The sequence below is a fragment of the Phalacrocorax carbo genome, chromosome 3 (genome assembly GCF_963921805.1).
Source record: "Phalacrocorax carbo chromosome 3, bPhaCar2.1, whole genome shotgun sequence".
Classification (NCBI taxonomy): Eukaryota; Metazoa; Chordata; class Aves; order Suliformes; family Phalacrocoracidae; genus Phalacrocorax; species Phalacrocorax carbo.
In genome coordinates, this window is record NC_087515.1 from 49,056,361 (window position 1) to 49,082,125 (window position 25,765).

General features: G+C 41.5%; 1 long non-coding RNA gene across 1 annotated transcript in view; it reads right to left on the bottom strand.

The window, feature by feature from the left end:
- Positions 1 to 5,676: 5,676 nt before the first annotated feature.
- Positions 5,677 to 25,765, bottom strand: part of LOC135312849 (uncharacterized) — a 117,806-nt gene continuing 97,717 nt past the window's right edge. The window contains exon 3 of the long non-coding RNA XR_010372468.1: positions 5,677 to 5,729. This is a non-coding gene — a long non-coding RNA (uncharacterized LOC135312849). The remainder of the gene's footprint in view (positions 5,730 to 25,765) is intronic.

Below are 25,765 nucleotides of genomic sequence, written 5' to 3' on the forward strand. Positions count from 1 at the left end.
CTGAGGCAGGATACCCAGGACGCGTTCTTACCCCTCACGCCCCCAAAATCTTAATTTAGGACTTGGCCAACCTAGATTGGCCACTACAAAACCATAAATATGCAAGATCTCTATTGGTAAAATTTTGCTTGGCAGCATTTCATAGCACTTTTGGTCTCTGTGAGATTTTCACTGTTAATACAGCTACAGAGGTACCTGAACTAAAAGCAGCAAAAGGCAGCTGACTTCGCATGTCCATTTGTGCCTCAACCAAGGTGTCAGAGTTTACCATTCAAAGTTGCTCTCAAATAAAAGGTGAAATAAAACAGCTTTTAAGTAATTAAGCAATTCTTTCCTGACTTGCTACAAAACTTGTGGGACCCTAACATAGCAGAAATTTTAAAGGTAAATGTCTTACATATAAGTTCACTGCCCAGAACCAGGAGAATAAGGAGTTTGTAAATAACAACTGCAATACAAGTAATGCTTGTTTGCTTACTTGATCCCAGTGAAATTAATGGTCTGTGGTTTAGGTATGTGTCAGTGCCATAAAGCAGGATACGCTTGGGGATCAGGAAGTGTCTGCTTCATGTGTTTATGATGGAGTTATGGAGTGGCAGCAGCCATTTCATAGACAAAGTTGCAGAAGGACTTTTACTATACGTTTGACTATCCCTTTTTATACTCCAACAAAGAGCTGAAGAAACTCCTAGGTCAGACCTGGGGCAAAGGTTGAAATTTTTCTACAAAATTTGAAAGGGATCCAGCTAGAGATTTTCAAATTATGCCACCCCTGAGAAAACACAGCTTACAAGCACAGATTGTGCCCTTCCTAGCACTTAGGTGTGCTCTCACACATGGGTGACTCTGGGTATGAACAAAACTGCGTTCAGCAAAATTATTGCCCCCACCAAGCCTCTTCTCCACTAAAACACCAGCTCTCCTTCTCTAGCCCCACCATTCAGAGGGACATCCTTGAATAGCCCAAGAAAAATCATCCTACTAAGGAGTTATATTTTAATGTTTATACTATGGCTTTTTGTATAATAGGAATAATCGCTATTGCTTTGTAGTACACTTACAACAAATGGCTTTTGAGATTGCTCAAACACTTTAGCTCCACTTCAGCTCTTAATCAAACTCAGCAGCTGTTTATTGCAATTACACTATAAAGCAATAGACATTATCCCTTAACTAACTGTCTTATTAATATAGGTAGTTACATAGCTATTTCATAGTTACTCTTAAATAACTGCTTTTAATTATTTTATTAACATAAATAAACATCTCAGTAAATTTAAATTAAATGCATATGTGAGAAACGTAATTTAAAGAATTGCACAAAATTGCATCTGTTTAATAATGTTTAAATTGATGTTATTGTGTAATTAAACTAAAATGCAACTTCAATTTACTTCAAATTTTGATTGCCATGGAACACCTAAGACACTAGAACTTCCTAAATACTGAAATGGGCACTGGCTGGTCTGTCTTCTGTTGCTATATTTTGTTTGCAATATTAGTTTGCTGTCAGGAGAATGAGATTTCTTTTTACCCACAAAACTTAGAATTTAATATCCCCATTTAGTTTTCTTTTCTTCCCATTCCCAGTCAAAGCAACAGATGAAACGTGATTGCATTTTGCCTTCTAGTTCACTTGCACAACCCTGCTTTCAATGGAGAAAAGGATTTCATTTTCCTGTGTACTACCGGATCCTCCATATCTTATGCCATTTGTTCTGGTGGGATCAAGCTTGTTGCCTTCAGCTAAGGGGAAGGCAGACATTGCCTGACCTGGCCAGAAATCCCCTTATTCTTCCTCATGGGGGCCAGTTTATTGTTCAGGGGCCCCATTCTACCCAAAAATCCTCCACTGCAGAGTGGGTAACATGTGTATGGCTGCTTTTATTCCTCAGTGCCACTAATGAACATTTATCTGAAAAGGGACCACGGTGCAGATTAGCATGTGCCACCTCTCATTTTGCAGAATGGTCTGCCCATCATCCTGGATTATTCAGATACTCTTTTCCCCAGAGTCCTTGCTGTTGGGGATGAAACAAAAATCTCCTATCCTTATTCTGTTTCAGATTCCTCCCCTAAAGGATAAAGAGGAAAATGCTTGCTGAAGAGCACAGAGAAAAGGAGAGGGACTCCCTTCACCACTTCTTTGCCATAGACAGAAGACCAGAAGGTGTTAGAAAGTGTTGGGAGAAACTTCAAGTAGCAAATATAAGTCAGGAATGGGGTGAAAATAAGGCTGGAAAATATAAAGGTGAAAAAGGAGGTGAAGAGGCCCCACATGCTTTCCTGCCAGCCATTTTCTTCTGCCACTCAAACCTTTTTCATTTAGTTCTGTAGCTGCTGCAGGGACCTGTAACTGTGAACTGCTGCCTCTCTGAAATCAAATCACAACAGCCCCCTCAAAAGTAACTGGGATGTATTGAAAAAAAGTGTTGAAGCCAGGAACATGTAAAGCAAAATTTCTCTGAGGGTCTTGATTTGGATCTCAGCAGCTTTTAAGCTCCAAAACTATGGAAATTGAGGCATATTTGGCTCAATTTCAAAGGTCAAAGATGTTACAGAAGAGCAAGGAAGGGAAGAATTTGGTTGATGAAACCCAACCTACCAATGGTAGATTCTACTAACTTGCAAAGTCCATCCTATGCTGTCTGCTAATCAGTGGACATAACCTCCCTACAAGGAATCATTAAAGAATGGCATTTCAATGCATGTACACACTCTGTATTAGGATGAAGGGTGCCTCAGCAACACCACGCCTATGGAGAAGTGGAATATAGCTGGAGACAACGAAGATGAAAACAATTATTAATTTATTTTAATACTTCTATCCAAATGTAGCAGGTAACATGAAGGAATAATTACAGGCTCTGTCAGAAAGGGGTTGCAGATGCTGTGATCTGGCAGATACACTAAGCTCCTCAGGAGATGAGCTCTTAAAAGTTTACAGACTATGCTGGGCAAAGACATAGGCAATTCAGTACAAAGGGATTTTACAGAAAAATGTAGAAACTAAGAGTGAGGAAAGACGTGTTTAAACTTCAGGTAACTGAGAGTTATCAGGGTTTGGATAATTGAAGTTCCAATGTATATTTGCCTACACTGTCGCTCACCTTTGAGCCCTACCCAGGCATCTTGACATTTATGTAGTCTGAAATCCTGAAAGCTCTGAGTTTAGACAACTAAATTGTTGCTTGTCAATTTAGTCTTGACTGAAAGACAGGTGTTTTGTTTCAGAGCAACACTCCTTTCAGACTCCTCTGTTCCCAAACTCAGATTACTGAGCTAAGGAACTACCAAAAATGAAATAACTTACAAGCAGGCAAAGACATTTACGTACCTTGAACAAAGCAATTCTTTGGGCAAAACAGGGATTTTTAATTATTGCTTGTTTTTTGTCATATGGGATTCTCAGCTCTAGCTCTCTGGTGGGAGCTGGAGGAGCTCGAAGGCGTTGAAGGTTCCTACATTTTTGGTATCACGGAAGATCCTTTGCTACTGTTATGCAGTTTTACAAGCTTGCTCTGCTGAATGCAAACTGCTCTCTGAACAAAACCCTGAACAAAAATCCAGCTGAGAATCTGAACCAGAAATCTCCAAAAATGTAATTCTGGAAGTAGGCACACGTATAAGCCTGCCACACAGAGCAGTCAAACGCCAACAGTGCAAGCAAGGAGTATCTGTTAGCTACCTGATGCCTACATTCTAACTTTACATCTAATTCAAAGTGGGTCATTATTATCAGGCATGCATTATTATCCCTAGTAAGTGACTGGGATCCTTTCCAATAACAAACAAGTTCTCTCTTGGTACAGCTTTGCACAGGCGACTTACACAGTCCAAGAGCTGCACATGCTGATGGTGCCATTGGGATCCCACATCTGACTGCAGCTACATCTTTGTACTGTTAATGCAATGGAAAGTGAATGAGGGAGCCCAGAAAACAGCTCAGGCAGAACACAGCACCATCCATCTGACCCGAAATTTAGCCTGCCTTTGAGATGCTACTGCCTGTGAGCAGCAGATGAGTCCATTACCATGAAGTGCCTCATTGCAGAAGGCGGCAGAAAGTGAGACCTACAGTGCACTGACCCAACCCTGCCTACGTTCATGCCCTCTGATAATTCAGGTTTTCTTATTTCCTTGTCTCTGTATCTGGGTGCTGGTGCCCATACACTTCTGGCTTCTTTGCTTTGTGGCTGGTTTACACCTTAATTCCTTTGTTTATGCCATTAAGTGTATTGAAGACAACAGAACACAAGTTTCATCACACTGACCCTCCAATAACCTTAGCTCTGACCTGGAGGGATCGCATGTTCTGACATAGGTTAAGGGTCTCATTTAATTTAGAACCTTACATTGGATTTGAACTGTAATCTCAGAAGTAAAAAGCCAGTGTTTTTATCTGGGAAGCCACATGGCTCTGGTTTCCTGATAGGTACTTGTGACATCCCAGTATTGGCAAACCACGGAGATATTAACTGTGTGCTCTGTTTTCTGCCCTTAATTATGGCCAGCTAGTCTGGTTTTTCTTTCTTTCTTTTTTTTTTTTTTAAAGGATTTGAGTGACAAAGTGACTATGCATATCATTCCACATTTGAACTGTAAGACTTCAGTATTTCTACCTCTAGTGTGTAATTGGATCAGCTGCCAGTTACAGAAAGGAGCTGGGTGAGTATTAAGTGTGTGGAAAATGAAGAAGAGTCCAAGTGTGAAGGGGAGGAATAATTTGACAAAGCCTGCAGTGAGCTGTACGTGGTTTTCTCATTCCAAAATGGAGTAGGTTTTGAAGCGCATGAGAAAAAACTGGCTTTGATTTATTAGCTTTGGTTCACACAGAATGCCAGCCACAATCTTGGAGTGACTCAAGACATACAGAAAGCCACAGTCCCTGCCCCAAGGAGCTTACAATACCAACATTATCGTAACGAAGATGGCTGAGTGCCAAACTGAAAAACAGTCTGCTTTTATCTGACTCGCTAAAGCTGTGCCTTGAACAACCTTGTCAGGCAGTGCACACTGCATCACAGCAGGACTGGGGCTTAGTGTGTTCATGATATGGTGGTCCTCAAACCACTGCACCCAATGTTCTTTTGTTGGTCCACACTGTAGCATGTGCTTACTTCAATTTTGAGTTTCTCAAAGAAAGGAATAAACCTAATGCAAGCATGAAACTTTTTAAAACCTACTACAAAAATCCAAAGTAAATTTCAGCCCTCTAAAAAGTGAGAAATAGATGAGGGCTCTGTTCAGTCAAAAAGTTACAGTGTTTCTCTCAGGACAAGCAAATGGCCTTGCCACTGAGTTTCTCCATGAATCACAGTTTTGGCAGGATCATACAGACAGACAGACAGACAGTTCTTTATCCAGTAAGTGTTCAACCATTTCTACCTATATAAAATACAAGTAAATCCCCTCAAATATCAATAGGCAGTTTGCAGGTTTCTGGTCAAAAAACTACTGGTAGGACAGAAGGGCTAGACACCGAGTGGGCAGCCAGAACATCCTTCACTTTACATTTCAAAGTAGCTCTAAGATGCAACTCAGAACAACAGTCTGATCATGAGGTAGCAAAATCAGGGGTAAGGAGAGAGGACTACAGCCTAAAATCAAAGAAAAGGTCACAACATCCAGAGAAGCTCATGAAAGAAGAAGAAATGGCAATTACCTGGAAATTCACAGACAGTTGTCCCTCAGCTGTAGAAATCCACCATAAAATCCACCATGCTGATCTGCAAGGAATAAGCAAAAAACATTCATTAGTGGCACAAACAAACGAAGAGGATTACAAATATGCCAAGTGGATTTACTGCCCAATGGCAGCCAGTACTGCCAAGAAGGTGGAGAGAGCAAAGAACAACGGAGCTTTGCTATCTCCCAACTCCACATTGCTCTAAGCTACATTTGGTGGTTTACTGCCCACAGGACCAAACTGATATTCTGGGATTTGGAAATTCTTCTGCTATACCTTCAATAGCAGTCAGTAATCGAGAGGAGCAATGTCCAAAAGGGCCCCTGGGTTATGGCCATAGAGTCATACCCTTTCTCACTTGTATAAAAGCTCTGCAGACAAGTCTATCAGGCAAAAACACAACAAAAAACCAACTCAGAATCATATATCTCCGACTCTCCAAGGGGGGTAGGGCATTAAGACAGAATGCCCTACCTCAAAGGAAGTCAAGATTGGATCAGAACATCTCAGAGAGACAGAAAGAGAGGGGTGGCAAGAGGCAGTAGTGTAAAGGTTTTATCAGCATGAGTTTGGGATGACCGCATTACTCATAGGTCAGTGTGCTTTCCAGCTGACTAGCGACAGATGAAATAAGGAAGACAACAGCCTCTGGATTTCCAGGTAGCAGCTGCAGCCAAGCCTGCCCTTTTAGTTTGGAATACGCATGGCCCAGCAGGAAGACACCAGGAATGGGTTATCCTGATGAGAATCCACAATCATTATGACAGAAAATATGTGTAGTTCTTCATGTCTTATAGCAGCAGCCACAATACTGAGATTTTGTTATATAATAAAGACATTACAAATATAATTTATTTATAATGAAGTGATGCCATTCTGCCAGGTGCCATACAAAAACTTTAGGGTAGACTGATTGCCCTTTTCAGAAGGTACCATCTAATCAGATACACGCACAGAAATCCTGACAGCTGAGTGGAAAACAATATTGCCATTCCTGAGATTTCGCAAATTAGCAAGAGCTTATAATGAAGCTTTTGTAAGGTGTCTCATTTAAGGATTTGTTGGATACCTCTCTTGCTGGGAATGGATGCACATGGGGTAACTGCCCTCCCGCTCTGTGCTTAATTCTCTCACCTCATACTACGTTGCTTGTTTCCTGCACTCAGAGATTGCCTACTTGTGTTTGAACTCTGTGAATACTCTCTTCAGCTACACACAAGGAGCAGAGGCCTTGGTAACCTGGTAGCCCCAGTAGTTCTTTTCCTGCAGTAAGGAAATATATTTTTTTTTACTTTTTTTACTTTTTTTTACTTTTACTAGTTTTTTACTCCAAAGAACTAGGGGAATTCCCCCTCCCAGTGTCTGGTTTTATGCTGAGCCCTGATGGCAGTGATTGGTGGTAACAGCAAAAAAACCCAAGCCATACCACTCACAAACAAAAGTGTCTCATTTTGCATAGAGTTTTATGTCAATATTTTGATAATTTCAGCAATTCTGCATTCGTATTGGTATTGAGATATCTAGAAAACAATGTATGCTTCAAATAGCTTCAGTAAGCTTCATGATATGCCTGTGTGAATACTTGTACATTTTTCCATGAAGAACTCAAATCAGATAAAGCTCTGGGACCTGATTTACAGTTGATACAAATCCCCAAAGATAACATAATTACTGGTATGCTAGTTAATACCTGCAAAATACTTTAACTTGAAATATCTTGGCCCCTCTGTCTCCTTCATTCAAGCAGAGGGAACAGGTACCAATAGGGGAAGGTTTCACATCTCTGCCTCCAACTCTCTTCAGCAATGTGAGTTTGCAAAAGGAGCTGGAGGTTGTAGCTGCCTTCTCCCCCAGCAGGTTTTCTTTTCCCTTCATTCAGGAAATAGTCCTCCTCTTTTTTTAACATAATCAACAAGGGAATTCCCCATTCTGTTGTCCAGCTTTGAGAGCGGGACCTGATCTGTGGTTTTGGCTAAAAACCCCTGAAAAGTCATCAGAGGGCTCCCTGACTTTACTGGGGCAGACCTAGCTGAAAAGGGATGTTCTTGTTGTTCTCCAAGGTCCTCCCTTGCTCAGTACAGCACTGCTGGCGGCGTTCGGGTAGTGCGAGCAGCTTGGGCCATCGTGCCACAGTGCTCTGCCTTCCAGCACAGCTCTGTCACTCTGTGCACAGTGCTCGTGTCACACTGTTTACAGAGTGTGACAGACCAGAGGAGGGCAGAGGCACGGTAGGAAGGAAACGGGGCCAGGCCAGCAGCATTGGGTCACATCACCAGAGGTATCGGTCTCTGCAGGCAGAGGGAAGCGGAGCTGGGGGCTGTGGATGGGGATTAGAAAGAAAAAGTAAGTGGCACCTTTAATATATTTTGCCAGGATATAAAAAGAAGAAAAGAAGTATGAGACAGACAAACATGAGGTAAAACTGTTTTAGGAAAGAAAGGGGAAAATGCACATGATATTCATAATAAGGGAACCCCATCAGTAGCAATAACTCAAGGAGAAAAGAGGACTGACGGATAGCTGAGCTAGCATGAGTGATGAAGGATAAATCAAACCTTTACAAAGCATTAAAATGAAAACCAAAATGCATTTAAAAACCCTAGTTAGAAAAAAAAAAAAAAGCTGGAAGACAAATAAAATGGAGAGAGAGAGTTTCTAGGAGCACTAAAGCAGAGGTCAGTACCCCGCGATCATTTCGTAAGAATGGAGGAAGGAGAAGTGAATGAAAATACCTAAATATAAAAGACTACTTATAAACAAATGAGACATTGACTGCTACTCTATGACTTTTTTGAAAGTTTTCTATTAGCATATCTCCAATGATAAATGCCTTAATATGATGCCAGCTTTCTGTAGGCAGAAACGCACAAACACAGCAAATCAGTTCTGCCAGGCAGACAGCAAAGTAACAAGAAATCATTTCCTCCCACGCCGCGTGGCACCACTTTGGTCCATGCACATCCTCTCTCCAGCATATACCCATGGAAGAGACACATGGCAGGACAGTAGAGCAGGAGGATTTAGCAATACAGAGGACAAGAATGCAAATGCTTAACTATGTTGGAAGTCTAGAGCTTAATTCAAACAATAATTACACAGGTTGATCTCTGACCAAGGCTGCTCTGTCCACATCCTGCCCCAGTTACTCTTTTTTGTCACTCAGAAACCAGTTTGTCTAGGCAGAAAAAAAACTTCTGGGTCCTTCTTGTCAAGACCACTAAAACTGAAAATTGCCAGGAGCCTCCTCTGAATGGCAATGACATCCATAAAAAGACTGGACGGGTAAGAGGATGTTCAGGGGCTGTTCGGTCAACAGCTGAGCCTGAGCTAGTGCCCTGTCACAATGACAACTTCACACCATTCATTAAGCCCACTAAGCTCAAGCTAATGTCTCAAATCACCTCCAGGGTGCCTTGGAGCACAACTCCGAGCTCACCTTTCCGTGGGGAGAGGAGCACCTGAGCAACCCCACCGACTTGAAGCCTGAAAGAGGAGCCACGGTAGGGATGTGAAGGCCCAATGCTGGGCAGGGATGGCTCTGTGGAAGAAGGGTGGTTGGGAAAAACTGCACAAAGACTAAAGCCAGACTTAATTTTGTAGATATCACTCAGGCCTTTCCCCTAGCTCCAGAGGGGTGGAGCAGATGCCCTGCTCCATGGGAGGGAAGTAATTCCAGATCTGAAGCTTAAGCCAAGACAATTTTTGTATGGAACTCCAAATTTTGAATGACAGAAGGAACAATTTTCCATGCTGGCCTAGTTTTAAAAGTAAAGATGTATGGGTGGCCCTCAGAATTTATGGAGAAGTTTGATGGGGTTAAAAGTTGTGCTCACAGCAATGTTTTCAAGCAGAGAAGTGTCTGGAATCAGTCGGCGTTATACTGAATATGGGCAAATGCTGTTCTCGCTTCCATCCCATCATTGGGATTACATGATTAACATTAATCATTTGAAAGGCAACACTTTGCCTATTGATCAGGGCCCCATTCTGGAAGGGATAGATTCAGACTGACACTGAAAGCTGATTTTGCAATGTATACATGTACATTCACTTGCAACAAAGGAGCCACATATAGTCCTTTTGTATCCATAAAATCCAGTCACCTTCTGTGGTATCACAACAACGTAAGTGAGGTGACAGCCTGGCCCCAAATCTTCAATTCCACAAACTCCCATATTGTGCTGCTACAAAGACGAGGCTGCTTCAGAGGCTGAGCAGGTAGTGCGCAGATCCTGCGGTCTTTGCTCAGACTTCAACTCACTGACTGTAATGGAAGTATTACCTTAATTCATGGTAACATCTTCACTAAGAGTGCTTCTGCACACATCTTATTTGCCAAAATAAACACCTTTTTTCCTCCCCCCCCCCCCCCCCGGGTGTGGAAAAATGATGCAGAATAATTTTTTAAATAGAAAAAAAATCCACATCCTCTTTTTCTGAAACAGACAGCTTAGAGACACAGACCAGCCTTTTTTTGTCCCCCCCAATCCCTTGTTCTGTACACCACCCCGGTTCTACTCTTGCTTTGTGATTAACTGTTGATCTGAAGATTGACTGTGCTATCCTTAAGGACAGACATTCTTTGGTTTTGGTTATTATATCAAGGTACATTTGTGCTTCTAAATAGGCGGCTGTACTGTAAATGAAACACAAAGGAGAAAAATTCAGCCTGTTCCAGTGTGGGTCCAAAGCCCAGAGTGTTTGTGATGCTGTAGTCTTTTGTTTCAAATGCAGATAGATAAACCACAGCCTTTTTTCCATGATGGTTATAATGCAGAATATGAAAAACTCATGGGATGGTTTAAGCTGCAGGGTATTCTCCCAGAGTTCTGTCCAAGAATAATCTAGTAAAAATGTGGACAGAGAACCATCGACCTCTGCTTTCCCCCGAACATATGCAGCTCTGATCAGTCTGGTATTTCAAGAAAAACAAGGTCCTGAACCCTAATCCTCAGACACATAACAAAGCGCACTTCACAGCTGTGATGCACAGCTACTATCAGCTCCGAGGCCTGAGTGGGTCCCAAGACAATGCCTCCTTTATCACCCAGAGGACAAATATCTAGACAGCAATATTTTCTGCTTGAATGCTTCAAGCATCTCTCGCAACTCCTGACTGAAAGAGAAAACTGAGCTGAGAGTGTTTGCTGAGTGATTATTTTAATTTACTACTTGATGTAAATCTAAATGAACTGACATCCAGCTTGAGATGGACAGAAAACAATCATTGTGAAAAAAGAAAGAAGGCTAATATTACAATATCATTTGAGTAGTGCAGGTTTAGGCAACTTTAGCAGTGGCAATGTAATAGATAGTGAAGCAGGGTTTGCATTTCCTTTTCTTCACTCAATTACCATAATAAGTTCTGTAATTTTAGGGCTGTTTATTTATCAGGCGATGATAACAAAGACGCTCAGAACACGGTGTCTGAATGCAATACTACAAAGCATCACAGTGTAAGCCCTCTCATGCAGAGGGATTGCTGATTCTCACACACCTGATTATCCGAGTGTACGTGTGTGCAGGTGTGCTCAGAAGCAACAATACTCCCCTTTTTGTTAATTGCTAAAATGGCACACATTTTGCATCTGGCTTGAAGCAGAGTGAGGGCAAGGGGTAGAAAAGGAAGAAAACTTCCTGGTAAAGTTCTCCAGTGTTTTAAAAACCCATCAAGTCACTCTGCTGAGCTTTCTTGTGTGAACAATAGATTTGGGACCTGGCCTGCCTGCACTGGGGAGTCTGTCACTGCTGCTCTCTGATCCGGGTTTCTAACATTTGATGGCTACACAGTGTCACAGACCAGCTGGAAGAGAGGTGCCCCGGCTGAGTGCATGAGATGGAGGGGGGAAAAAAAAAAAAAAAAAAAAAAAAAAAAAAAAAAGAAAAGAAAAGATTTGTCTGTGAGGCGCAAACACGCATCTGGGCTCTGCCAGAGCGAGACGTGTCACCTTGCAGCATGGCTTGTGGTGTCCTACACTGAGATGAACAGATATTAGTGCCCCACAGGACCTCCTCATTCCCAAACGGGGACGAGGGCGAAGGTGCACCACATGCAACACAACCCCAGATGGAGGTCCAGCAAGTGCTCCCCCCTGGTGGGTCTCAGCAGTGGGTTCAGCACCTCCTGCAGCTCCCAAGAGCATTTTTCTAGTGGGAGACCACTTCCTCGGGCCCTTCCACCCATGGCATGCCACAGTGGCACCAACAGCCTGGAAAAGTGGGTAGGAGGCACTGCTATCCCATCGCTCAGTGCCCCTCTCTCAGCACATCAGAGAGCCATATCGCACCCCCAAGGCTGACTGAATGCACCTGGGGCAACTTTCCATTCCATCCTGAATGCTTGTGTCTGTTTTGGGGGAATTTGTGGTTGGAAAGACTAATCCACATGCATAATGTCTTGCACATTGCTCTAAAAGCATGTACTGAATTTGAAACAAAACTCACAGCGCAATGTTCCATTTTGCATATACCAAAGATTGCTGGAAAAGCTCATAATTGAATAAGAATAAACAGAGTTGAATAAGATCAAACTCAATGGGTTTTCTAAGACTGCCATTCAACAGCCTCGAGCTTTTGGAAGAATACCATGCCTCCCTATTAAATTATTCGAACCACTACCTTAAAGAAATCTCTGCAGTTCCTTCTTAAATTCTACAGGAGGCTCAAAAGCACATTGGAAATATTTTCACTCCATACCATAAGATGTTTTTCATCAGAGTAACATGCCTCTTAACCCATAGCCATATATTCAATTAAATTGCATGGGCATATGTGTGTTTATTTACATAATGTGTAAATGTATAGCTGGGTATATATAAACAAAAGGCTTTCATAAGACAGAGGAACACACATGGTGGTATAATTTGTGTATACACACACTGTGTAACTGCAGCCATTCATGTCAACACTATTCATCACCTGTATTCACCAAAATGGTGTCAGTACTGTCCCGCACACTGCCTACAAGTTCCCCACAATGATCATCTCCCTCCTCAATTAATTAAGGACAATTAAAATATTGTGAGTTCCATTAACATGACAAAACAGTACACACAGAATTCACAGAAAACCTGTGACATAGTCCCTCTTTCAACAGAGTCACACAGAAAGATTTTACAAATTGACAGTATATGTTATGCACAGCCTAACTGTGGACATTTTCTGTCAAGCACTTAAACAGAGAGACACAATGGCTCCAGTGAGAAAAAAGAATTATCTGTAGGGGACCAGTCCTCACTAAGGGCAACCTCAACAAGTCCAAGCATGCACCTGAATCAGGATTTAAAATAACTCTGTCATACCAAAGTTGTTAATCATGAAGCTCTGTCTAAATTATTGTGGGTTTGCAATGGACTTTCATTAACTGCTTTGACGTATAAATACTATCAAACCTACTAAAAAGAGTCTTTTTAAAATGCCCCTATTAAATATTGCTTCAGTAAGAGGGTTACAAATAAATGGCATTAAATAGTACAGATGGAAATTATTTTTTTCTTAGTTCTGTGGGACTACTTAAATCTGAAATTTTACATTCAGGACTCAGATGGCAGTGAGATAACATTTTCCCTTCTAGGGACAAAATTCTGTAAGGAAGTTTTTAAGAAATCTAGCTTGTATTTATAGCCTTAGCATACAGCTACTATGGATCTAGCACTCTCTTCACTGATGAAGTGTCTGATTAACACATACCGTTATTGGGATTTGCAAATTAAAGGCTGGATCTTGCAACACTTATGTGAGTCAGCCTTAATCACATGAGTAGTCCCCAGCAGGAGTAAATGTTGTGGGATCGGGCCCCTTCAAAATGAGCAAAGCTTTATTAGCCTCTTCACATGGTTTTATAAATATACATGCTCTAATGGAATGCGATGATGTAGGTACATACAAACTCGTGTCACTCATGTGAGTACTGCCAGAGATCTTGAAGGGATTTGGGACTTGCACAAACAAAATTAGGTTATGGTAAGGTTGGTTGATGTTATACAAAAAATAATAGAGAGGACAGAGTGACCTCTCCACGCTTTTACCACCTGAGCTTCTGCAGGTGCCTCAGTTCTGGAGCACGTGGTACAGCATAGATCTGCCTGCAGAAGATCTGAAGGTGCATGGAGCTCCTGCTGCTCATTCTTCACCAAGCTCAACAATTCTCGGCATGTGATGTCACACAGGGCTACTGCAGAGATGATTATGACATCACAAAGAGTGAGTAAAAACTGTCTGAAAACCCAAAGAACTGATGAATTCCCCAGAGGCAGTTTTTCTGCCAATGACATTTGTCATTGTGGGGGAATGAGCACCCTTTCCCTGAGAGAAGAGGTATTTGCTTACCCAGAAAGATTTTTTTCTGGGGTGCCAATACTTTAATCTAAAGATCACACTGCATCTCCTGTCAGTAATTCTTGGCTGTAATTATGAAGACTATTGCAATTAGGTTATTCTAATTCTGAAAATCTATTTCCTTTTAAAGGTTTAAGAGCAACCTTTTTTTATGAAAAAGAACATATAAAAACATTCCTTCTTGTGCCACAGAATCTGAGCACAATTTATCTAGATAAGTTTTAATTCTAGCCTTTCCAGAAAGACAGTACTGTGTATAAATAAAAAGAAATATAATTGATAAATGTAGTCAGATGGTACCAGGTTGTTTAAATAGACCATTAAGCTCAAAATGTCTAAAGTTAAATTAGATTGTATTCTCTTTCACCTAGGGCTTTTGTAAGGCACAACTGGCATGTATAGCCTTGTCCACATTAATTTTTACTGCCACGGTCAAAAAGCAGCATAAGTCTGAAGCTTGTGTAGAATTTTCTGTCTTTATTTGACGTGATCATAGTAGATGAATTAGCTCCCTTGGTGCAGAGAGTGAAAGAAGGTTAGTTGAGGGAAATAAGGAATTTTCAGAGGAACGAAAAAGTTTGAGGGAAACATATGGTTTAAATGCTCTAGCCTATTTCAGATCAAGCTGAGAGAGTTGAGATCTGTTGGTTCAGAGATCCAGTTCACTGCACATTCCTACTGTGCCTGCCTACTAATTGCATCCCATGTTTGTCAATCAAATATTTGCAATTAACAAAAATATTCCCTTAAGAGACATATAACAGAGGCTGCTAAGGATCCGTTGCTTTGCTATTAGAGTCAGCTCCAAAAAAAAAAAAAAAGAGGCTCTTTAAAAATATTCTGCTGATGATGACACTGCCAGACACTTCCAGTCAAAACATTAACAAGCAGAATAGGTGGCATGGGGGCTTTTCAAAGAGATTTTTTTCAAAGAAGAACAACTTTGATCTTAGTGTTTCTGACCCATCCTCCACCTCTGATTCTTCAATCTACAAGTACATATAGTGGTTTAATTTCACTCAGTGCATAACTTGCCTAAGGATAAAAGTTGATCTAGATTTTTTTTTATTTAACTCCAATTTAACTGATGCTCTAAAGCTGCCCTATCACTGCATAATACACACTCACACAAGGTTTCTAAGCAGAAACTGAAGAAAGCAGACTATAATAATACGACATGCACAAGGTTCAGAGGAAACATTAATTTGTAAATAGGTAGAAATGCCAGTAATTTGTTGGGAATTGAAGACCTTCTGTATGCAACAGTGAGGCTTAGCAGCTGTGCACTGCTGTTTTATAAATCAATATTACATCTGAAGGTGGTGTTTGAATGCTTGTATCATTGTGGTTTGAGTCAAACAAAGTTCTGTGATAAGAAATGATCAAACAAAACAAACAAAATCCCTTCCCTGTCTCATCGGATAAATTCCAAACATAATTCCACAAGAGGGATAGAACATTCAAATCATCCACTTTTTTATAATTGCATAAACCCCTCAGTCACAGAAAGATGATTGGATTGGTGATGGACTATTGTATTCTCAAAGACATGGATCATGCCAATGGAGAGCTCCTGCAAAATGATAATAGTGTGTGCATTTTCTGTATGACCTAAGTGGTGAGCTTTAAACCCCATCCAAGCCAAAATGCATCGGACTGATGTGAACATGACTGGGACCAGGGGACTCCAGCCTTCCACTTCCACCTCTAAAACTAATTCCTTCAGTGCCAGGAGCAACCACTTATCCTCACTGCTGCAGTTTCTCCATCTAAATACAGAGGATAACATAGCCAGCTAACAAAAAGAGCTCAGACTTAGGCCAAGTCTACCCAAGGAATAATTTGCCAGCATAGCTCGGCAGGTACAGCTTGATTAGCAGATTTGCCTCATGTCGACACAGCCTGCACCTGTGAACAGAATATTTTTCCTGCCATCTACCAATTCTTCCATGCAAAATGAAGCAGAAACCCAGTAATGTTAATGATTTTCCCAATCAAAAGTGATCTAAAATATTGTATGCTCCCATGAGTGGCATTGCTTCATTTTCCCAAAGGCCATGAATAATCATGAAATGTTCTGAAGACACAAAGGAGCTGCTTTCCCTTGCCATTTTTTTTATCTTTATAAAACATTTCCTTAATTCAGGATGTGGCTTAAAAGAACTCAGTATTGCAAAGCTAAGTATTTGGGGCTGTCATACTTGCAGAGAATGGGCAAAGAGGTAAGATACAGCATTTCTCATAACCCACCAAGCCCAGTTTCAGGGACCTCAGGAAAGAAAGGGAGTTGGGAGAGCGGTGTCTGCAAAGAAATATCCTGAGAGACATCTGCTGGTGACTTTTACCTTGCTGAGCTCCACTCACTGACTGCAGAGCATGCAAGTTGGTGACATCGGACTTTCTGAGTCAAGGGGCAGCTTGGTGGTCATACAAATCATAACTCCACAGCAAACAAATATCAACCAACAGCCCTGCCTTTGGGCTCCATGAAAGATTTAGCAACATCCTTATTGTCTGACTTATTACGAAAGGAAACAAATTCATCACTGTGACTGCAATGAAGCAGGCTGCGGAGAAGCAGGACTGCTGAACAGCATCCCACACCAAGCCTGTAGGCACATCTCCAGCCTAGTGACCAGCGACAGACTTCCCTGCCACCGCTGAATAAACAGACTCTGAAGCTTGGCATTTGAATCCCACAGCTGCCTATGTACTCCTCTACGTGTCCACTCGTGTTGGCTTTGCAAGGACAGCAAAGCTGGGCGGCACAGATAGTGACAAAAAGAAGACAGAGTCTAACTAGTGTTGGGGAGATTTTTAATTGCAGACTTACATCAAAAAGCCCCATTTGTAAATACTTAGCTATCATTTTGCAGGGGGTTGTCAGATACAGAATTTTATCATCAAGTTTGAGGTGGGAAAAGAAGAGGAGGAGATGGAGGAGGAGGGTATTTTTGTTCCTGTCCTTCATTTCCTGATAAGGAGACACTTTTGATCCAAGAGATTTATTTTTTCTTTCTTTCCTTTTTTTTTTTTTTTTAAAAATCTGGTAGCATACATTTCTTTCACAAGATGCAGGTGTTTGAAATATTTAAGAAGTTCTCTGGTTTTGTATTCCTAGCCTCATTGATGAGAAAGCTTACGCATCATGACATAGTGAGTTGAAGCAATGATTAAAAGGCTATTGCATATGCTCTTCCCAGCTGAGTTGTTGTTCTCATCTTTGTTTTCAGAGCACAGAGAAAGCGTCTGCAACAGCTGCTAATAAGCTCTTATGCGGCTCTACTAACATCATGATCTGATCACCCCAGAAGTGCATAGTGGGAACTGAGGAACCTGGTCTCAGCAATGTGACAAAAACATCCCAGACATATTTCAGCTACCGTAGAAAGTTTGTGACACTGAAAGGAAATTAAATTGTGCATGGAAGGTTGAATAGCAACGTGGGGCTTGTGTTTGTGTGCACATGAGATTTAAAGCCATGGGCAAAGCAGGGACATGCGTGTTTTCAAAGGCACAAATGGGAATTAGACACACAACTTCCAAAGAATTTTAATGGAAGAACTACCCTTTGTGCCTTTGAAATTCTCCCCCTTTATTTACTCTACTTCAGTAAGAAACAATGCTGAAAACCTAAGAATGTTTTAAAAGGTATCATACCTGGAGTGTTGCTGCTTTAGGATACTAATCTAGAGGCACCCAGATGAAACCACCCCAATATACCGCTCTTTTTAATTTCACAGGTGTCCCAAGAAATCAGCTTATAACACCTCTTGCTCGGATATTCAGGTTTAGAGTGCTCTAAAAGCATAACCTGACCTGACAATAGACCAGTTCAGGAATTTCCATGTGTCTACACTGGAGGGCACAACTAATCATTATCCCTTCCCAGGCAAAGTGAACAGTGCGGGAAGAGTAGGGTAATTATATCTTAAGAACTAACCCATGGGATTCTCCCATATAAAGACCAAACTGCGTTCTTTCATTGGCAGAGGAGGAAAGAGGTTGGTTCATTTAAGACAGATCCAGGTGGATGAACTTGCACCCATGTGTGCACATTAAAGAAGCTGTACGACTGCATAGGTGTGTGCTTATGTGCCATTTGGCTCTAATTTTGGTAAATGTAGTGGTAGCTGTTCAGTTCTTGTGTTAACAGTGTCATGCTGTCTCTGCAGGATGACTGTGAGCAAACAGTCTGAAGATGTTTTAGCAGTGCATATAGCTGCATATATTTTCCATAAATAGGAGTTTATTCTTTGGCAGACAAGCTAGCATTAGAGCTGTAAAAACACAAGGAATATAGTAAGTGCTGGGAAAAAGAAAACCAAGCAGAGAGACAATCTGTGAAGCAGAAGAAATAAATAGAGACTGAAAAGAAAGAAAAAGAGAAGAATAGGGGGGAACACACACACTAAAAAGAAAAGGTGAAATGGAAAGAGGAAGAGATGGTAAGGAAAAAAGAAAAGTCAGGAAAAGTACTGAAAACAACTTCTGTATGAAAAAAATAAAGGGAGTAAAAAGCAGAAGAGGAATCAGAAAACGTTTTAACTATTTTTGAATTTGCTGCCACCAACGGTGCGGTGGAGGTCCTGTTCCAGCTGCCTCAGCCCTTATCCTGTGTCAAGCAGACTAGCGGTGCTTGATCAGTGATAGGGAATAACGGGGACTCCTTTTTGTTAGTAATTGACGGGAAGTGCTGTTTGCCATTGTGTCATTTCAGCACAGCACCAGCAGGCAGGCCAGCATCAGTGCCGGTGATAGAAACTCTGTGGAAAGGTTCTTGCTGTGAGCAGAGAAGAGTCAGCTACTCAATACAAATCTCTGAGGCTTGTTAGCAAGAGATCTAGGAGATAGCTTTTTCAGTCTTCTGGTAATACGGAGCAGTGGTTTATATGGCAGCTCTGAAGCCCTGTGCAAACAACCACTCACAAGTGCTGCAACAGACCCCGATAGTTTAAGCATTGTGGAGGACTTGTTGAACACAAACAAATTATGTACACCTCATTATACAGCTCCTCCACGTTCTGTGCTTCCTCAGTTCTGGAGAAGGCACAAATCCAGCAGCAATGTTCTGCAGACCTCTGCAGCATGTAGCTCTGCATACCCCAACTGCCTTTTTATCCAACTTTTTAAAAAAGCAGTTGATTCCCAAGGCAATGGGACCAAGTACTTTTTTTTTTTATTAATCCTCATCTGTAATAATAAAAACGGACCTATTTTTAAGTACCACTGGTTTCTTTTTTTCAATGATGTAGGAAAAAAAAACAACCAAACAAAAAAAAAAAAAACCCCAAACCAAAGATTTTTAAGGGAGGGGTTAGAGAGAGGACAGCCAAACCATGATGGTCAGGGTGATCAGCAACCATGAAGTGAAATGTACACCTTTGCTTAAGCAAAAAGGAAACTCTTGACTATTACAAGGTGCCTGAAGTGGTACAGGCATGGATTGGCTCTACCCATTTAAAGAAATGTAGCAATAAATAAAGACAGAAAGAAATAAATAGGTCATCTCATTCATAAATTTTCTTGGGGTTTTCTCTGATTTCACAAAGTCCTGTTTAAATGAGCAGAGATGACTCTTGCAATTTCTACTTGAAAACAAAACCCTGAGCTTAACAACCAAAGATCAGCATAAACCCATTCTTTTCCTAGGCAGAGATGAACTCAGAATTAATTAATTTAGGACACAACTTTCTGAAGCTTGGTTATTCCCTTGGGCAACAACTTTACCTCACATTAATTTACAGTTCAATGGCAATTTTATGGATACTTGAACTTTTATTACTGTATAACCTATACAACCAGAGTTGAACAGATTTTGCTAGTAGGATAAATGATCACTTGGTTGTAAAATGAGTTATTGGACTTGCCTTTTCAATACATTACAGGCCAGACAGACGGTCAGCGGCTGCTTTCTCTCACCGCTCAAGTCTCCTGCACCCACACGCTGAGCCGAGGGGGGGCCTTGCCATGCTGCCACCACCACCAGCACGACAGCCAAATGGGAGACAATGAGGCTGTGGCCCTGGTATTCCCTGTAGCCCAAATAGTGAGGCCGAGCATCCAAACCCAACAGATGCTCCCTGAGGACATTGAGCACTGCTGAGCTTTGCAGCTGCGGAGAGCTGGTCATCCTATTTGCTCACACTTCATTCAAACATTGAAGCCCAGTTTCTCTGTGCTAAAGAGAAATCCAAGTACTGCACCTGCTGGGCGATATTTCTTCTGGCAGAATCTGGCCCAGTATCCTTGGCACAAATCCCTAGAAATCATGAAACGCTCATCTTTTGGTAACCTGAAGAAAATTTCCGGTTGAGATTAGGGCTTTCTAAGACTCCTTTTATTTAATCCTTAACCTCAGAAATTATCTCTAGACTCTCCAAAGGCATATGTGTGTGTAGATAGATATATATATATAAAAAGGCTGAAACAACCCCCTATTTTATAAACCAGACCACTTCAGGTGCCAGGTGGCCCAGGAGACATTTATATCAGCACACCTGAGGGCAGTGGTCTGTGGTGGTGCAAATGAATGGCTGAGGTAGAAAAGCATCTTCTAAACCTTGTGTAACTGTGAGGGTACAGTCTTAGCAATATGTATTGCACATCCTGGTCTAGTCCAATGAATAAGCATTGCACAGCCTGGTCTTAGAAACAGAAGAAAGCGGTGTGGAACAAGTATACAGGCAGCTAAAATTATCTTATTTAGCACCTTTGATTTTAAGTAACCTGAAAGAAAATGTTTTGGGGGGTGTGTGTGGCATATTTAATGTTTTTATTTCCATAACATCATAAATTACCCTCCACTTTCACATTCTCTTAATAACTGATTGTTTATTTTCAAAGTTCTGTATCTTACTGATATCCTCCCCCTACGCTGTGCTCTCATAATGCTCTCAGCTATTTTATCCACGTTGGTCACAGTGTCCCAGGCTATGTTACCTTCTGGAATTTACCTTAATTCATCTTAAATACAATCAGAAAAATCACACTGTGGAAAGCATAGCCATGCTAAAAACGATTACTATGGGCAAAATTATCAGCAGCTTATTATTCTAGCTCAGAATATTTATCCTATGATATTGATTTTATTACAGAAAACTCCTTATACTATGTAATAGCTACTATAAAAACTGCTGCTTTGCACTGTTGGTTTAAAAATAGCTCTATAGTATTTAAAATAAATGTGTGGCAAATTATCTTAAGATTGTGGAAAGGACAAAATCCAGTGCAGTGAAAAATGCCACTTTTCAAGAAAGAAAAGAGAACAAAATATTAATATTGCCTTAGTCAATATTTCAGTTTTAGGTAAAATTCACCTTGAAATCTAGCCATCAATTTCTTATAACACCAGAATTGATTTTTTTAAAAAATCTAGCAGTAACTTCATTTAAATCCAGTCTTTCTAAATCTGTAGCACTTCAGAAAATGTAACTGAATGGAAAAAGTCTCTTTTTCAGCTTTAAATCCCAATTGGTGGGTACCTAAAATAATACAATATGCACCTTGAATGAAAGTATGTGTCTACGTGTGCATGTACACTCCCCATGGGATCCTTTTAAGGATGCTGGCTGCGTACATATTGTTGGTGCAAGATCACTGCTGTATGGAACGGTCTGAAGATTTTCAGCTGCAAGCTCTTTCTAAGAACTTGGGAGGTCTAGATGCAACAGTCAAAAGTGGGAAAGAGTTTGCTTGAAGAGAATGGCTTTATGAAACCCTTCAAGTATTTAAGAATTAGAGCTATTAAATGCATGATCTATGACTTTTAAAGCTCTGATCTGCCTAATCTTTCTTCTATCCCTCTCCCCCAAAGGCATTAATAAAGCCCAAATTAAGCCATGCCAAATCCTTATTTTCCATCTGAGTTTGATGTTTCAAAGGCTATGCAGTTCTGCCTTTGTTTTGACATACAAAAATGTCACCTTTGCTTGGAAAAGTGCATATTCGGCAATAAAGGAGGAAATAAAGACTTCCCTTACATTGTAAGCTGTGTGTTACAGTCTGTCAGCAATCAACAGGGGCAGATGCTAAACTCGCCATCCTGTCTTAGAAGCTGTTCTTCATTTAATTAAATTCCTTTCTTCCCCGTAGGGTATGTCTAAAATGGGAGGTCCATCATATCCATTAGCCACTTTCTCTAAAGGTATGATACAAACTACCCTAGATTTAGATGTACCCGTAAGTCACAAAAATAATTTCACTGCTAAACTAGCATCAACCTGAGCTGTGCAGACACAGCAGTGCATTGTCAACAGTGTCCTGGGCTTTGCCTGCCTTGGCACAAAAGTCCTGCGGTGCCTGAAAGTGATAAACCCCACCAGGCAGCTTTGCCCACTGCCAAACCTGTTGCTCGAAAATATGACTTGATAAAAAGGCGAATTCCACAGGGAAATAGTATCTTTTATGAGACTGACTGGCACACTTAGAAGAAACAGAGAAGCTCTGGGGGACACAAGCCCTTCTTCAGATATGATACAGAAGCAGCAAACTTGGAACCAAGTTCTCCTTTTGCTTCCTTTCAGACCTGAAGAACGACTTATGTTCCTGAAAGCTTTTTTTTCCTCCATAATTATTTGTATTGGTTTCATAAATCATTTTATTTCTCTTCACAGTCCATGACATGATTATAGCCCCATAGTATAAAGGCCAGAGCAGCATTTCACTATCCCCAATAAGATTATTAGAGAAGCATCTTAATATTTTGTAAGCCCACGTTTTTTACCCTCTACACACAGATGGTGCCACTTCCCCACCACTGCTTTTAACTATTTCAACAGAAAGAAAAGATCATGACATGGAGATTGTAGAAAGAGTAATCCCCCAATGCCACCTTTGGACATGTCAAGAGGAATCATTCAGCAGCAGGTATTAGACCCCAGGAGCTGATCCTTCCAAAGATCTTTCATCTGAAGCTGGACACCTCAACCCTTTATGTCCTCCCTGCAAAGCATACCGCCTTCCCCCAACCTGGCCCGTCAGGCACAGGACAACTACTGAAAGCACCACCTGAACTGTACAGCTCTGAATGCTGATGAGCTGCACTGGAGAGTGTTAAATTGAATCTGGCCGGCCAGTAAATCAGGAACGTACATTTCTCCTCTTGCTATTAATTTATTCAGTAGAGGAAGGCATTTCATACACTGAGTTTTAGTGTCTGTTATTTGATGGTAATCGATTAATTTTTAACTATCTTTCAGCCCTCTGATGTTCTATAAATAGCCTAAGCTAATAGAGACATTTTTATACTAGGAATGCAGATCCACTGTGAGGTTATTTGAAAGAAAAAAAGCAGTCTAGTGTAGTATGTTTGTTCAATGTGTTATTAACTTGGAAAGGAAATTGAGCTATACCAAACTATGTAGATCTGATTCTGACAGCTGCAAACAATTCATGGTGAAAATGACTCAGCCTAATTCACATTTTTTAATTAGTTTCTCCCCCACTTTCTCTTGCAGCCAGTTAAAGGGTTCAAAATGACCTTGAATTGAAAACCCTGGATTTATCTTAGTGTTTTCTTCTTTATTAGTGTTATATCCAAAACTTCCTTACTGGGAAGTCAGTATAATCAGGGAAAAACCCCAACAACAAAACACCTCCCCTCCCCTCCTCATTTAATGTGAGGTTTTCAGATCCTGAAAATGAAGGAGTAATGTGAATATAGATTTGATTCACTCAGCAATTCCTTATAAGAGAAAGCTCAGGCCTTAATATCATGACTGCAAATGTGGAGCTCAGGTGCGGTGGAAGGCACATGGTGGAGGATCCAAAGGAGTGTGGGGCAGCGGCTGCCAGCAGGGAGTCTCATGTCACACTCCTCACTTGAGGAAAGGAGACTTTCACCACTGGCAGGGGAAAGGCTGAAACAGGGTAGATTTCAGCCCCGGTTCTCCATCTGCTAGCACAGTAACACAGCTCTCTGTGGCTTTTCCATTCACTTCCTAGCGCCCTTCTGATGCTTTTAGGTATACCTTCTCATTTTGCTTCAAACACTTCCCAGACAGTGCTGTGGGCGATATAAGTTGTTCTTCAGAAATTCAGTTTGGAGGGATGGGATAGGCACAAACTCTCAATTGTGACAGGAAACTCAGAAACACTTGTGGCCTTTTTTTTTTTTTTTTTTTTAAATTTACATTTTCCCTGATAGTTCACCCTGAGATCCCAACAGCACAATTTACTAATTAATTACTATTATTAGCTAATGGCAGTGAAAACTGAAATTACTGCCTGCCTTAAGCATAACAAAATTGACAATAAATCTGTAGTCTGTGAATCACTTTTTTGTACAGGTCTGTTAACCAAACACCAAGTGCGGTGGCTGTCTTGATGCTTTCCAGAAAACCATCTGGCACACAGGGACGTACAGCCTCCATGTTCCAAAGAGAGGCACAAGCAAGATAGGGGATGGATGCTTACGTTCCTAGGAATCGGGTATACAGGGGCACTGCCAGATTTGAGAGGGCTTTTTCCTCTTTTCCTGACCAAAAACCATGGGTGATTGTTCTTCAGAAACCTGGAATTGCCCCTTTCAAACAGCAGCACATTCATTATCTCCTGTTTGTCACAGCAAGTGCACACCCAACAATGGAGAGATGGCTACTGGTATTGGCACCAGGTATTTGCCTGTTGTATGCAAAATATTTTTGGGTTTTCTCAGTTTTGCATTCTCCATATATATATATGGCACTTTTTAATGCCAAAATTTAGACCTCTAAATCGTTTCCACGTGACTAAACAAGTGCTCTGCTTTGTGAAAGTGCTGAGTCCGTGGAGTTCCCATGAGGACTCTGCCTCAGCCCTGCACTGCCCCATGTGATGGGTGAGACGACTGCACCCAAGTGCTCCTAGGTCTTTCAGAGAGCTGTTGTGCAATTAAGCAATGGGTAACAGGTATGTGAAATACAAGAAAGGTGCTGTGCTGAATGGGAATCTCACTTCCCCCAAATGTATTTCAGGGCTTCTGACCTGGTGGAGTCAGCAAGCAGCAGCGGAGGAGCCTCCCGCACCACTGGGGCAGGCAGCACACAGAAGTTACTTTGGGATGCATCAAAGGCAGCGTGAAGGGTAGGGAACCAGTGGGGAAAAGCCTGAGTTTCTCAGGGATGTGGCTGAAAATAGGAGGAAGAGGAGGAGAGGCCACCTGAGCAGTGAGCGAGGAGGCTGCAGGAGATAGGAGGTGGCAGGGATGAGGCAGCAGAGCTCAGGAAGTCAGTGCCGGGCCATGGCAGTGGTTGTGCCAGGACTGCCAATGAAGGGAGCACTGCTAAGCCCAGGAAATGCACTACAAGAAGGAGGTGGCAGCAAAGCAGTTTGAAAGGGTGGGAAGCACTATGCTCCGCAAGCCAAATGCTCTGACAGCGCTCCTGTGCCATCCCCTCACAGCCACTGTGGTGGGTATACATGCCGGGAAGTGGGGACTGGGGAGAGCCAGGAACATCTATAATTCACTGTGCAGCTATTTTGCAGGCCAACATCATTTCCCAATAGCGCAGAAACCCTGCCCTCCATATAAAGCTCCTTGCACTCCTGAATGCTATATAATTTCCCAAAACACATGCATGACATTCTCACTGTACCTTGCACACTCCAGGCTGCCCATCCTCCAGGCTCGGCCTTGCCCCAGTCCAGATGAGACTCACTGGTATAACTCTCCATGAGAATTAAACTGCTGAAGGTGTCCACTCTGAGAGCAGGTGTATGAGTTTGTGTCTGTATGCATGTGGATGCCTATATAACAAT